The sequence below is a fragment of the Salmo salar genome, chromosome 04 (genome assembly GCF_965601325.2).
Source record: "Salmo salar chromosome 04, fSalSal1, whole genome shotgun sequence".
In the NCBI taxonomy this organism is placed as follows: domain Eukaryota; kingdom Metazoa; phylum Chordata; class Actinopteri; order Salmoniformes; family Salmonidae; genus Salmo; species Salmo salar.
Genome location: NC_138294.1, coordinates 96,276,607 through 96,284,956, shown reverse-complemented (window position 1 = coordinate 96,284,956; position 8,350 = coordinate 96,276,607). Strand labels below are relative to the sequence as shown.

The window sequence follows — 8,350 nt, the reverse complement described above, 5'->3', positions numbered from 1 at the left end:
GATAATAAGACCCCCCCAATATAACATATAATAAGACCCTCCCAATATTGCATATAATGAGACCCTACCAATATCATAGATAATAAGACCCTACCAATATCATAGATAATAAGACCCTACCAATATCATAGATAATAAGACCCTACCAATATCATAGATAATAAGACCCTCCCAATATCACATATAATAAGACCCTCCCAATATCATAGATAATAAGACCCTCCCAATATCACAGATAATAAGACACTCCCAATATAACATACAATAAGACCCTCCCAATATCACAGATAATAAGACACTCCCAATATAACATACAATAAGACCCTCCCAATATCACAGATAATAAGACACTCCCAATATAACATACAATAAGACCCTCCCAATATCACAGATAATAAGACCCCCCCAATATAATAGATAATAAGACCCTCACAATATCTAATATAATAAGACCCTCCCAAAATCATAGATAATAAGACCCTTCAAATATAACAGATAATAAGACCCTCCAAAAATCATAGATAATAAGACCATCCAAATATCACATATAATAAGACCCTCCCAAAATCATAGATAGTAAGACCATCCAAATATAACAGATAATAAGACCCTCCCAATATTACATATAATAAGACCTTCCCAATATCACAGATAATAAGACCCCCCCAATATCACATATAATAACACCCTCCCAACCGTAAACGTCCCAATATCACAGATAATAAGACCCTCCCAATATCACATATAATAAGACCCTCCAAATATCATATTTAATAAGACCCTCCCAATATCACAGATAACAAGACACTCCCAATATGACATATAACAAGACCCCCCCAATATCACATATAATAACACCCTCCCAACAGTAAACATCCCAATATCACAGATAATAAGACCCTCCAAATATAACATATAATAAGACCCTCACAATATCTAATATAATAAGACACTCCCAATATCACAGATAACAAGACCCCCCCAACAGTAAACATCCCAATATGACAGATAACAAGACCCTCCCAACTGTAAACATCCCAATATCACAGATAATAAGACCCTCCCAATATCATAGATAACAAGACCCTCCGAATATCACAGATAATAAGACCCTCCCAATATCACAGATAACAAGACCCCCCCAACAGTAAACATCCCAATATGACAGATAACAAGACCCTCCCAACTGTAAACATCCCAATATCACAGATAATAAGACCCTCCCAATATCATAGATAACAAGACCCTCCGAATATCACAGATAATAAGACCCTCCCAATATCACAGATAACAAGACCCCCCCAACAGTAAACATCCCAATATGACAGATAACAAGACCCTCCCAACTGTAAACATCCCAATATCACAGATAATAAGACCCTCCCAATATAACAGATAACAAGACCCTCCCAACTGTAAACATCCCAATATGACAGATAATAAGACCCTCCCAATATCACAGATAATAAGACCCTCCCAATATCACAGATAATAAGACCCCCCAACATCATAGATAATAAGACCCCCAAATATCACAGATAATAAGACCCTCCCAATATCACAGATAATAAGACCCTGCCAATATCACAGATAATAAGACACTCCCAAAACACATGAAACCAAAACAATAATAAACAAATAAAACAAATAAACAGGAAATAGAAACTTTCAACGGTAAGTGTCACAGCATGGTCAGGGAGAGAGAGAGAGAGAGAAAGAAAGAAAGAAAGAAAGAAAGAAAGAAAGAAAGAAAGAAAGAAAGAAAGAAAGAAAGAAAGAAAGAAAGATAAAAGGACAGAAAGAGAGAGAGCGCAAGAGAGAGAGAGAGAGAGATAGGAAGAAAGGTTCAGGTTAGGGTTTGGGTAATTGTCAGGGCTACAATAGCAGCATTGGATAAAAACAGAAGATAATCTCATCCTAGCAGATTAACATTGTTTCCAAATCAATCTAATCTAACACAGACATTTTATCCATAACTCAATCTAATCTAACACAGACATTTTATCGATAACTTAATCTACAATATAATACAACCATTCCTAATCCAGAACTCTAAGAAATGTCCATCTAGAGATCTGGGTCTGGTGTAATGTCCTACTAGAGGTCTGGGTCAGGGGTAATATCCTACTAGAGGTTTGGGTCTGGGGTAATATCCTACAAGAGGTCTGGGTCTGGGGTAATATCCTACTAGAGGTCTGGGTCTGGGGTAATGTCCTACTAGAGGTCTGGGTCTGGGGTAATATCCTACAAGAGGTCTGGGTCTGGGGTAATGTCCTACTAGAGGTCTGGGTTTGGTGTAATGTCCTACTAGAGGTCTGGGTCTGGGGTAATATCCTACTAGAGGTCTGGGTCTGGGGTAATGTCCTACTAGAGGTGTGGGGTAATGTCCTACTAGAGGTCTGGGGTAATATCCTACTAGAGGTCTGGGTCTGGGGTAATGTCCTACTAGAGGTCTGGGGTAATATCCTACTAGAGGACTGGGGTAATATCCTACTAGAGGACTGGGGTAATATCCTACTAGAGGACTGGGGTAATATCCTACTAGAGGTCTGGGGTAATGTCCTACTAGAAGTCTGGGTCTGGGGTAATGTCCTACTGGAGGACTGGGGTAATATCCTACTAGAGGACTGGGGTAATATCCTACTAGAGGTCTGGGGTAATATCCTACTAGAGGTCTGGGTCTGGGGTAATGTGATACTAGAGGTCTGGGGTAATGTCCTACTAGAGGTCTGGGTCTGGGGTAATATCCTACTAGAGGTCTGGGGTAATATCCTACTAGAGGTCTGGGTCTGGGGTAATATCCTACTAGAGGTCTGGGGTAATATCCTACTAGAAGTCTGGGGTAATATCCTACTAGAGGTCTGGGTCTGGGGTAATATCCTACTAGAGGTCTGGGTCTGGGGTAATATCCTACTAGAGGTCTGGGTTTGGGGTAATATCCTACTAGAGGTGTGGGGTAATATCCTACTAGAGGTCTGGGTCTGGGGGAATATCCTACTAGAGGTGTGGGGTAATATCCTACTAGAGGTCTGGGTCTGGGGTAATATCCTACTAGAGGTCTGGGTCTGGGGTAATATCCTACTAGAGGTCTGGGTCTGGGGTAATATCCTACTAGAGGTGTGGGGTAATGTCCTACTAGAGGTCTGGGTCTGGGGTAATGTCCTACTAGAGTTCTGGGTCTGGGGTAATATCCTACTAGAGTTCTGGGTCTGGGGTAATATCCTACTTAGGGACTGGGTCTGGGGTAATATCCTACTAGAAGTCTGGGTCTGGGGTAATATCCTACTAGAGGTCTGGGGTAATGTCCTACTAGAGGTCTGGGTCTGGGGTAATATCCTACTAGAGGTCTGGGTCTGGGGTAATATCCTACTAGAGGACTGGGTCTGGGGTAATATCCTACTAGAGGTCTGGGGTAATATCCTACTAGAAGTCTGGGTCTGGGGTAATATCCTACTAGAGGTCTGGGTCTGGGGTAATATCCTACTAGAGGTCTGGGGTAATATCCTACTAGAGGTCTGGGTCTGGGGTAATATCCTACTAGAGGTCTGGGTCTGGGGTAATATCCTACTAGAGGTCTGGGTCTGGGGTAATATCCTACTAGAGGTCTGGGGTAATATCCTACTAGAAGTCTGGGTTTGGGGTAATATCCTACTAGAGGTCTGGGTTTGGGGTAATGTCCTACTAGAGGTCTGGGGTAATATCCTACTAGAGCTCTGGGGTAATGTCCTACTAGAGGTCTGGGTCTTGGGTAATGTCCTATTAGAGGTCTGGGGTAATATCCTACTAGAGGTCTGGGTCTGGGGTAATGTCCTACTAGAGGTCTGGGTCTGGGTTAATATCCTACTAGAGGTCTGGGGTAATGTCCTACTAAAGGTCTGGGTCTGGGGTAATATCCTACTAGAGGTCTGGGTCTGGGGTAATATCCTACTGGAGGACTGGGTCTGGGGTAATGTCCTACTAGAGGTCTGGGTCTGGGGTAATATCCTACTAGAGGTCTGGGTTGGGGGTAATATCCTACTAGAGGTCTGGGTCTGGGGTAATATCCTACTAGAGGTGTGGGGTAATGTCCTACTAGAGGTTTGGGTCTGGGGTAATATCCTACTAGAGGTCTGGGTCTGGGGTAATATCCTACTAGAGGTCTGGGGTAATATCCTACTAGAGGTCTGGGTCTGGGGTAATGTTCTACTAGAGGTCTGGGTCTGGGGTAATATCCTACTAGAGGTCTGGGTTTGGGGTAATATCCTACTAGAGGTCTGGGTCTGGGGTAATATCCTACTAGAGGTCTGGGTCTGGGGTAATATCCTACTAGAGGTTTTGGGGTAATATCCTACTAGAGGTCTGGGTCTGAGGTAATGTCCTACTAGAGGTCTGGGTTTGGGGTAATATCCTACTAGAGGTCTGGGTCTGGGGTAATATCCTACTAGGGGTGTGGGGTAATATACTACTAGAGGTCTGGGTCTGGGGTAATATCCTACTAGAGGTGTGGGGTAATATCCTACTAGAGGTCTAGGGTAATGTCCTACTAGAGGTCTGGGGTAATATCCTACTAGAGGTCTGGGTTTGGGGTAATATCCTACTAGAGGTCTGGGTCTGGGGTAATATCCTACTAGAGGTCTGGGTCTGGGGTAATATCCTACTAGAGGTCTGAGTCTGGGGTAATGTGCTACTAGAGGTCTGGGTTTGGGGTAATATCCTACTAGAGGTCTGGGGTAATGTCCTACTAGAGGTCTGGGTTTGGGGTAATATCCTACTAGAGGTCTGGGGTAATATCCTAGTAGATGTCTGGGGTAATATCCTACTAGAGGTCTGGGGTAATATCCTACTAGAGGTCTGGGTTGGGGTAATATCCTACTAGAGGTCTGGGGTAATGTCCTACTAGAAGTCTGGGTCTGGGGTAATATCCTACTAGAGGTCTGGGGTAATATCCTACTAGAGGTCTGGGTCTGGGGTAATATCCTACTAGAGGTCTGGGTCTGGGGTAATGTCCTATTAGAGGTCTGGGGTAATATCCTACTAGAGGTCTGGGTCTGGGGTAATGTCCTACTAGAGGTCTGGGTCTGGGGTAATATCCTACTAGAGGTCTGGGTTTGGGGTAAAATCCTACTATAGGTCTGGGTTTGGGGTAATGTCCTACTAGAGGTCTGGGTTTGGGGTAATGTCCTACTATTGGTCTGGGTTTGGGGTAATATCCTACTAGAGGTCTGGGTTTGGGGTAATGTCCTACTAGAGGTCTGGGGTAATGTCCTACTAGAGGTCTGGGTTTGGGATAATGTTCTACTAGAGATCTGGGTTTGGGATAATGCCTAACCCTCAGTTCTGGGTTTGGGTTAAGGTTAGGGTTAGTTATACATCTGAAGGTTTATGTTACTGTAACCTGGGATTTAAAGCATGTCAATAGCTTTTCAACCTGAAGAAATGCAACATATTTTGAAGCTAGATGTTGTTTACTTACAGAGACACACAAACACAAACACAAGTTCAACACCATTGTCCAATGCAAGCTCCTCACCAACCTTAGGACCCTGGAACTGAACATCTCCCTCTGCAACTGGATCCTGGACTTCCTGACGTGCCGAGCCCAGGTGGTGAGGGTAGTTAACATCACCTTTGCAACGTTGATCCTCAACACTGGGGCCCCTCAGGGGTGCGTGCTTAGTCACCTCCTGTACTCCCTGTTCACCCACGACTGCATGGCCAAGCACGACTCCAACACCATCATCAAGTATGCAGATGACATGGCGGTGGTACGACAGATCACCTACCACAATGAGACAGCCTACAGGGAAGGAGGTCAGTTAACTGGCAGTGTGCTGCTGGAACAACAACCTCTCCCTCAATGTCAGCAAGGAGCTGATTGTGGACTACAGGAAACGGATTCCTCAGTATCCATATCACTAAGGACATCATATGGTCTTCACATACGTGCACAATCGTGAAGAAGGTGCGATAGGTTTGGCATGGGCCCTCAAATCCTCAAAAAGTTATACAGCTGTACCAATGAGAGCATATTGACTGGCTGCATTACTGCTTGGTATGGCAATAGCACCGCCCTTGATCACATGGTGCTATAGAAGGTGGTGCGGACAGACCAGTACATCACTGGGGCCGAGCTCCATGCCATCCAGGACCTCTATATCAGGTGGTGGTGCGGACAGATCAGTACATCAATGCGGCCAAGCTCCATGCCATCCAGGACCTCTATATCAGGTGGTGGTGCGGACAGATCAGTACATCACTGGGGCCGAGCTCCATGCCATCCAGGACCTCTATATCAGGTGGTGGTGCGGACAGATCAGTACATCAATGCGGCCGAGCTCCATGCCATCCAGGACCTCTATATCAGGTGGTGGTGCGGACAGATCAGTACATCAATGCGGCCGAGCTCCATGCCATCCAGGACCTCTATATCAGGTGGTGGTGCGGACAGATCAGTACATCAATGCGGCCGAGCTCCATGCCATCCAGGACCTCTATATCAGGTGGTGGTGCGGACAGATCAGTACATCAATGCGGCCGAGCTCCATGCCATCCAGGACCTCTATATCAGGTGGTGGTGCGGACAGATCAGTACATCAATGCGGCCGAGCTCCATGCCATCCAGGACATCTGTATCAGGTGGTGGTGCGGACAGATCAGTACATCAATGCGGCCGAGCTCCATGCCATCCAGGACATCTGTATCAGGCGGTGTGAAAGGAAGGCCTTGTCAAATCATTAAAGACTCCAACCACCCAAGCCATAGACTGTCCTCTCTGCTTCCGCGCAGTGCGCGGTACCGGTGCATCAAGTCTGACATCAACAGGCTCCTGAACGGCATCTATCCCCAAGCCATAAGACTGCTAAATAGCTAACTAAATAGCTAACAAAATAGCTAACTAAATAGCTAACTAAATAGCTAACTAAATAGCTAACTAAATGGCTAACTAAATAGCTAACTAAATAGCTAACTAAATAGCTAACAAAATGGCTAACTAAATAGCTAACAAAATGGCTACACGGACTATCGGAGTTGACCTTTGTATTGTATTTTTTATTTTTGCACAATCTCTATGCACACTGATACTCCAACACACTCACAGGGCCCTACACACTGATACTCCAACACACTCACAGGGCCCTACACACTGATACTCCAACACACTCACAGGGCCCTACACACTGATACTCCAACACACTCACAGGGCCCTACACACTGATACTCCAACACACTCACAGGGCCCTACACACTGATACTCCAACACACTCACAGGGCCCTACACACTGATACTCCAACACACTCACAGGGCCCTACACACTGATACTCCAACACACTCACAGGGCCCTACACACTGATACTCCAACACACTCACAGGGCCCTACACACTGATACTCCAACACACTCACAGGGCCCTACACACTGATACTCCAACACACTCACAGGGCCCTACACACTGATACTCCAACACACTCACAGGGCCCTACACACTGATACTCCAACACACTCACAGGGCCCTACACACTGATACTCCAACACACTCACAGGGCCCTACACACTGATACTCCAACACACTCACAGGGCCCTACACACTGATACTCCAACACACTCACAGGGCCCTACACACTGATACTCCAACGCACTCACAGGGCCCTACACACTGATACTCCAACACACTCACAGGGCCCTACACACTGATACTCCAACACACATACAAAACACTCACTCCATCATCTGCATACACACACATAATATGTACATATACATACAGTATACTGACACACCCACTCGCATACAATCATCATATACGCTGCTGCTACACCACTTCAAATTTGTGGATTCGGCTATTTCAGCCACACCCATTGCTGACAGGCGTAAAAAATCAAGCGCACACCCATGCAATCTCCATATCCAAACATTCGCAGTAGAATGGCCTTACTGAAGACCTTAGTGACTTTCAATGTGGCACCGTCAAAGGATGCCACCTTTTCAACAAGTCAGTTCATCAAATTTCTGGCCTGCTAGAGCTGCCCAATCTACTGTAAGTGCTGTTATTGTGAAGTGGAAATGTCTAGGAGCAACAACGGCTCAGCTGTGAAATGGTAGGCCACATAAGCTCACAGAACGGGACTGAGGAGTGCTGAAGCGCATATCACGTAAAAATCACCTGTCATCGGTTGCAACACTCACTACTGAGTTCCAAACTGCTTCTGGAAGCAACGTCAGCACAAGAACTGTTCGTCGGGAGGTTCATTAAATGGCCAAGCAGCCGCACACAAGCCTAAGATCACCATGCGCAATGCCAAGCATCGGTTGGAGTGGTGTAAATCTCGCCGCCATTGGACTTTGGAGCAGTGGAAACACGTTCTCTGGAGTG

General features: G+C 45.5%; 1 protein-coding gene across 1 annotated transcript in view; it reads right to left on the bottom strand.

Moving 5' to 3' along the window:
• Positions 1-5,296: 5,296 nt before the first annotated feature.
• The window catches only part of nectin1a (nectin cell adhesion molecule 1a), a 49,333-nt gene continuing 46,279 nt past the window's right edge, over positions 5,297-8,350 (bottom strand). Inside the window, exon 10 of the mRNA XM_045717662.2 lies at positions 5,297-8,350. This exon is cut by the window's right edge and continues 739 nt beyond it. The gene's annotated coding sequence lies outside the window, so the exon portion shown is untranslated.